At 36.5% G+C, this 9,384-nt stretch overlaps 1 pseudogene; it reads right to left on the bottom strand.

The window, feature by feature from the left end:
• Positions 1–8,228: 8,228 nt before the first annotated feature.
• On the bottom strand, positions 8,229–8,561 carry LOC130870420 (small ubiquitin-related modifier 3-like; annotated as a pseudogene).
• Positions 8,562–9,384: the final 823 nt, after the last annotated feature.

The following is a 9,384-nucleotide window of genomic DNA, read 5'->3' as shown; positions in this document are numbered from 1 at the left end:
GTCTTATTATCTAGTTATATGGGTAACCCAGAGTGATAGTAATTGCCTAAAATAATATAGATGCATTCAGAAGTAAAATGTCTAACACTGAGATTTCTTTTTAATAACCTATGTCATTGTTTATTGACACAAGGTACTTCTGTTATAAATTTCATTAGTTTTATTTAGCTTAAAAACTCATTGGGTTTTGTATTTATTTTTCATGTCATTATTATTATTTTATCCTTTTCTCTCTATATCCTTTCCTCTGAACCCCATTGCTGTGGAATGATCCTACTGCATACTGTGTGAATATATGTGGCTATGATTGATTTATAAAACAAGCTGACTGGCCAATAGCTGAACAGGATAAAGTTAGGCACTAAAACTAAACTGAAATGATGGGATGAGGTATGGCAGAGTCTGAAGTCACCATTAAGATGCAGAGGGAGCAGGAGATGAATGTGCTATGCTAATAAAGATACCACCATATGGTAGAGCATAAATAAGATAGAGGTTAATTTAAATGTAAGAGCTAGTTAATAATAAGCCTGAGCTATTGACCAAACATTCATAATTAATATAAGCCTCGGTGTGTTTATTTGAGAACAGATGGGGGGACAAGAAAACTCCACCTACATATGTTGCCTAAGTAGAGCAACCCCATCCACATGAAATCTGAGAGAGCTTGGGAAAGGGTTCTAGACACACAGAAATGGAACCAAGATTGGCTTCCTAGTTCATGTCTCTCATGCCAAATGTGGGTACAGATAAGCATCTACCAGTTTAAAGGCTTATCCAGTCAAAATAAGATTACAGTAGTGCAATAAAGAGAGACTGAGACAGAAAAAAAACTCTAAATAAGTTATAGTACATTTAAAAATATGCATAGCCTTGGCATAGAAAAAGAAGGAATAGACTGTCATACAAAGAAATATATAGTTTTGAAATGATAAAATAAAACTCTTAAAGGGGAAGAAAGTAATATAAAAGAAATAAGCTGCATATAGATGGGAAATACACAGGGTGTTTATATTCTATATGTTACTGTGCTGTCTTTGAATTTTCTGAATGTTAAGAGACACTGGATTATGAAAACTACTAGATTCAACCAAACTTTAGATTATAAAAAATGTCATGACCTCATAATTCAATGAAAAGGTGTATTTCTTTAGAGTAGAGACTATGCTTTTATTGCCACAAGAAATGAGAGGCTGTGGATTCATTCTGGATTAAAGAAAATCAGGTTTGATTGAGGAAGACTCCATGAAATTCTGATTGCAGAGGTAAAGAAATAAATCTAAAAGAACTACAGGACTCATGATGTACATTTTAACTTCTCAAACATATGACATGAAGTTATATTTGACTTATTTATGTTCAATGCACAGACTATACTTGTATTATTGCAGATATGTGGGTTACCTTTAAAAAATTCTATATTTTTAGAGCAAGAGGATGGAATACCAATGCACATGGATGGCCCAGGTCATCCACCATTTCAAACTGCCTCTGTTACAGTCTCCAAGGAATTTTGCATCTAGAACAGTTTCAAGACTGCTGACTGAGATGATACATGCTCACAGAACACTCCAATCAAAATTTGACCTTGGTCATATATTTTCTCGGGGTATTCCAAAGACAACAGCACCTAACAACCATGGGAAACAGTCTATAGAACTCTGCCCACATTCCTAAAAGATGGATTATGGATTTTTTTTTTATCATCTAAGAGGGTTTGTTTACAAGTTGTTGTTAGCAATAGTCAGGAAAAGAGCTAAACAAAGCAGATTAGATTCAGGGATCACATTCTAAAAAGAAAATGGGGGATATATAAATAATAGGATAAAAGGGTAGATTATTATATATAATTTAATCTAATAAAACAACTATTAAATATTTTATATTGGTATGGATTTTTGTTTATTGATATAAATTTAAAGTTATTTTTATACTTATGTATATTTATACTCTTGTTTTAGGTATTACTTCTTTACAGCTCATTTAAAATGTAATGCATAATTATAAATTACAAATTAATAGTCATCTGTAATAGTCAAACTTATAGATATATTAGGTTGTTTTCAAGTTCATACACAGATCTATTTAATGAAGTCACTTTATTGGGATATATTCATGAAAAGAATTGTTATGAAAGTAAATTAAGACAGCCAAACAAACACAAGAAAAATTATTTATAGCAAAAGGGTGAAACAAAAAATGAAGTTCCATGGCTTCTGAATAGCTATTCTAACTGTTAAGAAATTCAGTGAAGTGAACAGAACTTGTTATTGGGTGATACTTTCTTTACTTAGTCATACTTCTTCTACAGAAGAGACAGAATATCTAACCCTTTAAGACCTAACCAGGAAGAAAGAAGTCTAAAGGACAATAGACATAAAGCATCTCCCTTTTTAATCCAGATGCCCAGTAGTTTTCTTCACTCAGAGAAATGAGTAGGGGTTGATAATTCTGCTTAATGGTCATAGTATTAAATCGATTCCTAGGGACTTATTGTTATGTCATAACTTACTTTTATGTCAGCCCTTGTCAGAGAAGCATCTTTCTGCAGTAGATAGCGATTAACAGAGAGTCCCACAAGCTTTCTAGGTAGAGAGAATAAGACACTGTGGAATGTTCATCCCTAAATGAGGCATCTATAAAACACTCTCTTCTCCCAAGCCTGAGGCATTATTGCAGAAGATAGGGTGGAAAGATTGTAAGAGACATAAGTAGTGAATGACTGAATGGAGACAATATTATCTGAACACAGCATGGCAACTGCACATATTAAATTACAGAAAGAGTCAGCATGCACAAGTGATAAGTCAAGGCAAACAAATTTCAGAAAGAGGAGGTAGTCATGAAATCTTCCCATTGATGAAGGAGCTATTAGTAGTTGATAGTTGCTGGAAGAGGAAATGTTATTAAAGGCCCATGGTAACTTGGCCACCCTCTAGCAAATGCTATGCATAAGTTGAACTTCATGGTTATTAAAAAAAAACTTTTTATTACAAAAATAGCACAAGTTAAGGCATTAATATAAAATAAGTCAAAGTTAATGATCTTATAATCTTCCTCTAAAAGCTTCATAGGATAACATGTTTTAGATGTATCAATACCTGATCACTGTGAACTCAAGAAGATCCCTAGTATATTCTTGCTACTAAATCCAGAAATAATTTAATTTAATGTCTTTCCTTTCGTGCCCCTTGAATGTGTGTCTGTGTGCATTCAGTTCAACTGACAATCTCAGATGTCATTCTGAGAAACAGCATTCATCTCCTTAGTGGCAGGGTCTATCAATGGTCTGTAGCTCAATAATAAGCCAAGTTTATTGCTAGGGAACCCCAGAAACCTGCCTTTTTCCATCTCCTTAACACTATTATAAGAACTGGGCAGAAGAACTGACAATGTTACATGCATTTTGAGGACTGTACTCAGGTTCTCAGGCTGTTAAAGCAAGCACTTTGCATACAGAACTATCTCCCCAGCCTCATTTATTCTTCTCTTTAGTCATACATCTGACATTTCTCTGTATTTGACCTAAAATCTTGCCAATCTGGAATTTTAATCTGGCTGTAATTTAAGGGAATAATAACTGTGCTGACTTTCTCAATCCTGTGGGTGTTTATAAATAGTGCCACTAAGGATGAATAGAAGAGAGAGAAATGCATCAGTATAATAGAAGCCTTGGATCACAAACTGAGATGAGTATTCTGTGATTTGTCACTTTTATGGATATAATTTTCAAAAACTGGGTTTACTTAAGGTGAGTAGTTGAGAAAATAACTAAGTGAAACATTTGTGACTTGAAAATGTGAATCAATGGGCACTTACTGGTAGATGCTTTAGGGACAAAGGAAAAATAATGAGTCTAATTCACATTTGACCTGCCTCTGATCCACGTAATATAAATAATTGATCTCTACTCTGCACGGGACATAATTATCTTTCTTCACATTCACCTCAAAAGCTTTGCATCAATACGTATGAGTAACTTAGAGAAAATTGTGCACTCATAACAGCTTAACCAAATTGCATGTTAGTTATAATTGTGACCTACAATTAGAAGAGTCAAGGAAAGGCATTTTAAAATTCTCTCAGGAAAACACAAAGTATACCTGCTTGTTATATTCATTGAAATCTCAAGTATGAACTAATCAACCTTTAACAGTATGCCCAGATAACTACAAAGCCCTTCTGGGGAGAGCGGGGGTTCCAAATATAGGTGAATTGAGAACTGGAAAGAGAAAAGAGAAAAAGACTTTTGAGGGGAAGCAGTGGATAGTAAAACATACTTGAGAAAAGAGTCCTGCAAAGTGACCCAGGGTCTATGCATGTTTTGTTATTTATATTGCTGCTGAGGGTTGTGTACCATTTATGAACTCTCCTTGCTTGGCACCAAACCTTAGTCTTTTCATATATTATATGAAGAGTTCATAGGAAGTGATATAGATGATGCAATGAGGTAAGGTTTTGAAAATGTATGTGTGGTGAAAACAGAACAAATGGAAGGAACTTTTATTAGATCTGGGAGGACTGAAAAGTAGAGAGAGGGCAGAGTTTCAAAAGAAAGCTCTCTTTGGGGCATTAAAGTGATTTAAAAACTATGTCAAACTTCAAGATCTCAAATTATAGCATCCATTATCTGAAGAAAAATATAGTAAAAAAGTTAAAGCAGATATATTAGAACACCAAAAAAAATTACTAACTACCCCCATGAATAGAAATATTCAGCATGTACTTGAGTTATGAAATATTATAACAAAGAAAAATTGATTATTAGTAATTTATTTTGTGGCTGTGAAATTTGAGTAGTTTAAAGTGTTTAGCCTAGAGTATCCCCATCCATTCATACAATAAGTATGTATCAGGTGTGCCTTGCATCTAAAGCATTGAGCCAGTTTCTTAGGATAAAGAAGAAAACAAAAGCATTCCAAATTTTCTTAGGTGCATAACTTGAATTAAAAATACTTCATAGAATTATTTTAAGATGTCCCCAAAATGAAAGTTTTTGAAAATGACAAAAGAAAGAGTATAGAGATAGAAAAATTACAATAAAGCAAGATTATTTTATGAAGAAGTAGAAAAGGCAAAATCTTCTCTTTGTAAAGCCTAAATTGATTTGAATGACAAGGCTAAACATAAACATGCGAGCAACTAGCCAATGAAGAAAACTGGATGGCAATGAAATACACATTTTGTAAGACATGAAAAAGATACCTAATACTTGCATCATAATGAAGAAGAGCTGTGTGAAAAGATGAGATTAAAGAACCACCTTTCATATATTATTCAGCTAAGAACAGTCTGATCAAAGTCTATAGGCTTTAAGAAATTACCACTCCAAACAATCAGAGATACACGGAGAAGAAAGAAGAAATGCAAATATCAAGGGCAATTTATGTTTCATGATCAAAATGATGGATAACAATTGAAAATGGATGAACATGGAAATGAAAAATAAAAGCATGATGACTCATCTGCAAGAGTCAATATGTCAATTAAGTGAAAACCTCAGTGGCATAAAAGACTTACTGAAGTGGAAATAACATAGAAGGTGAGCTGAAAAGTATGACATGATGGTTAAAGAATGGGATGTCTGACATTGAAGTTCCAGAAATATAGTCAAAGGTGATGTCATAATGCAAACTCAGATTTTTAGTGTGAGCAATATGATGAATGGATGTTGAGGATACCTTTTTTGTAGTGGTGTTTCAATTGTATTTTTAATAAATGAAACTTGTCTAAAGATCTTAGAGTAAAACAGCCCCACTGGCTAGTCTTACAGACCAGGTAATAGTAACACACACCTTTAATCCCAGTAACTACATTAGTTCGCCATAAAATCTGGGCAGTGCATGCCTTTACTCATAGTGTTGCATACCTTTAATCCCAGACCTAGAGAGGATTATAAAACAGGAGGAAACAGCTCTCAAACACGGTCATATTCTGAGATTTCTGGAAGCAGGATTGCCATTTTGAATTGATGTCACAGTAAGAGCCAGTGGCTGGCTGTTTTGCTTTTCAGGTCTTCAGGTTAAACCCCAATTTCTCTCTCTAATATCAATAATTGTGCTTTACCCTTTTTTTGGAAATAAAAAAGTTTGAGAAGTGTGCAGAGGTGAATTGAGTTGAGTAGCCCTTCAGTGAATGGAAGGATGGATAAATGTAAGATGACATCATTGTTATTTCTCGGTCTAGAGGATGTGGAGTTTTTTGAGTGAACACAAAATGTTTTGCAGTTTCCCAGTTAAAACAAGAGTCCATCTCATGTATCTTCTGATTATGCTAGCAAAGCTTTCAAGGAAAAATATGGAATTGCTTAAAAGGTGGCCATAAAATTACAGATCATTCTGCAAATATTCATAACAGAATATTAAATAATCAAGAGAATGTAATTTCATGATAACCAATTCTTCATAACTATGGTATACTTCACAATATGTGAAGGTTAAACTCAGTGGCCAGCGTACTTGGAAATGGAATGAATCAAGAGACTCCCCTCCTGTTGACTCTGTGAGGATTAACTAAAGGTAGGAAACATCCTTCCCCAGTGGACAGTACTTGCTGTTGCAACACAGGTGTAATTTGTCAATCTTTGCTAGTGTTTGCCTCTATGCTGCTGTTGCTGCTGCCGTCACCACCCTTCAGTAACATTACAACCCAGTGTCTTCAGCCTTTCAAGATGGGTTGAAGATCCACGGATTCCCCAGGAGTCCTTGGTACCTTTAGCATACCAAATCAGAATTAATGAGACATCCAGGCTCATAGACTAGGTAGCTACCAGTTTCTCAGCATCTCCAGCAGACAGACAGTCCTTTTTGGATGACCTAGATTATGTCATGTAAGCCAATCTACTATATCCCTCTCTTAAATACTTTGATTCAATCATCTGATCTTTTCTTTTAGAGAACCTGACTACACCAAGTACGATCTCAGTTTATTTAATCTGTATTTTTATTAACATTTATAATATTGAGGGAGTATTTCCCCCACTTTTATTTGGTACATCTACTAGTAATGAATTAATTAAGCAATTGCAATTAAAGTGTTAAATATTTGCTTAATCACTATTTTTTTGAATGATTATAAGTTTATTAGCAGCACTGGTTTTTTTAACCAAAATATATTTACTGTTTACAATAGTAAAGGATGACAAATAATGAACAAACTGGATAAACACAACAGAACCAACAGACATCCCACCCAAGCCCATGCAGTGAAACAAGAAACAACAACATTTTCCTCGGATTTTAAGCAAACAAGAGATGGTTGGTCGGTCAGTGTCAGGTGACTATGAAAGCCAGAGATGGCCATCAAGCAGCAATGCACCCTTACACAAGGATGACAGGCAGGACAATCCACATTTAATTGGTATAGACCCCACAATGCAGGACTGAAGTCACCCACTGATGCATCATTTGAATACACATCTGGAAAGCCACAGAGCATAATCCATGAGAATGAGGTCACATTTCCCAGGCTTTCTTTGCAACCACACTTTAAAGCAGATCTCTTACACAGCATCACTGTAATCTTGATACTTAACCAATTACCTTCTTACACAGGAACCATAATTATGCCTTAGAACCAAGTACTAGAAAATAATCTGAGGCCACATTCAATTTCCAAATGAGACATGGCAGTTACTTTCTTCTACATTATAACAAGGAAAGAGAGTGGGCCCCACTTTACCAACCCTGCCCATGTACCCATTACCAGATGCCAAGTAGAACGGGGCATGTCAGGAGACGTTGGGTCACCGTACTTAAGGACTCCTTCCAATGGTCTTTTCCCTTTAATTTTACCATGTTTGACAAAACTCAAGCTGATAGTATTTCAATGTTTTAATATTCTATACCTACAACAAATAGGTGCAATTCTGTCCGTCTCTCCTGTCTCAAGTGGGTAATGGGACCGCAAGCTCTCTCCTTGACTACGACAAATCAATCTAAAAGCAACCACAGTTCTGGGGGTCAGAGTCTGGTGGCAGGCTTTTCCACACCCCGCTCCAAGTTTTGGGGAAAAATATTTTAGGGATGGGAGAAAGCAGAAATGAAAACATAAACAAATCCCCAGACCTTGCTCTTGTTTCCCCTAAAGGCAACGCACTACACAACACTTCCATCCCTGTATGATGGTCTGTAGTCCGCTCCAAGCACACCAGAAAAAGAGAACCAGTCAGGGACTCTGGCTTCTGCTGACTTTTGCTTCTGTGATTGGTGTGGCTGCATGGTCATCTTTCAATAGCAAATGTCAGGACAATGATCGGGTGTGGGGACGGTCCTTCGAGAAGCTGTTCCTCCTGTCTGCTGCTGGAATACGTCAATGATGTCCTTATCCTCCATCTCCAGCTGGGCTGGGGTGTCTGTTTCCTTGATTGGTTGTACATCAAACCGGAATCGAATCTGCCTCATTGACAAGCCCTGCCTCTCGCAGTAAGCCTTCATCAGCTTGCTCAGTGGCATATGCCTCTTGATCTTGAACTGCACCACCTAACCATCCTGTCCCTCCACTTTCAGGTTGATGTGGTCATTCTCTGTCTTCACTCCCTCCTTGGGCTTCTCTTCCGACATGGTTGGGCTTCGGCAGCCGTGGTGGCGGGAAGCGCAGCAAGAACCTGTGGCTCTGGAGCAGGCAAGTCTTGCTCTCTGCCCCACCTCACTCCCCTAGCAGCACTGTTGACAAACAAAAAACCTCAGAAGCTTTTAATGTGCATTCTTTTCTTTCTTGTGTCAGCTGTCAATAATTGCATGCCAACTCCTATAGCAATGTTCCACATATCTCCACATTCTGTTTTCCAAAAAGAAAGTGGAAGTATATGGGGCATGAAATAAATAAGGGCCAGGGCTGGAACAATGGATCAGCAGATAAGAGCACTTGCTGCTTTCACAGAGGACCAGGTTTCAGTTCTAAGACACCCATGTCAGGCGGCCCACAACCAGCTGTAACTCGGTCTCCTGGGGATCCAACACCCTATTATGGGATCCAGTAGAACATAAAACAGATATGCATAAGTCCTAAATGGATAACAGAATGTGAGGTACAGATTCCCAATGCCTTTGACGTTACATTGACTGAAATACTACTCATGACGTAGCCTATCTAGTTCCACTGAAACATGCACCAGTAGTGTGACATCTCTCAGACAGTGGTGCTTTGCATGTCCTATGACAGATAAAACGAAGCGTATAGATACAAAATGTTGTTTAAAAAGTGTATAATTACAAAAACTAGCATAAGAAAAACCAATAGATGTAACAAGCACTGAAAACATCCTTTGATACTTGCAAAGGTCTCAAGAGTTTACTCACAAATCAAATCCAGTAACCTGTAAGAAAATAGCTGCCAAAGTTAAGTAAAAATGAAATAGTTCATGCTAGCCAAAAAAGATAAGAA

The sequence above is a fragment of the Chionomys nivalis genome, chromosome 2 (genome assembly GCF_950005125.1).
Source record: "Chionomys nivalis chromosome 2, mChiNiv1.1, whole genome shotgun sequence".
Classification (NCBI taxonomy): domain Eukaryota; kingdom Metazoa; phylum Chordata; class Mammalia; order Rodentia; family Cricetidae; genus Chionomys; species Chionomys nivalis.
The sequence above is the reverse complement of the archived record's forward strand: the minus strand, read 5'-3'. Positions and strand labels throughout refer to the sequence as shown.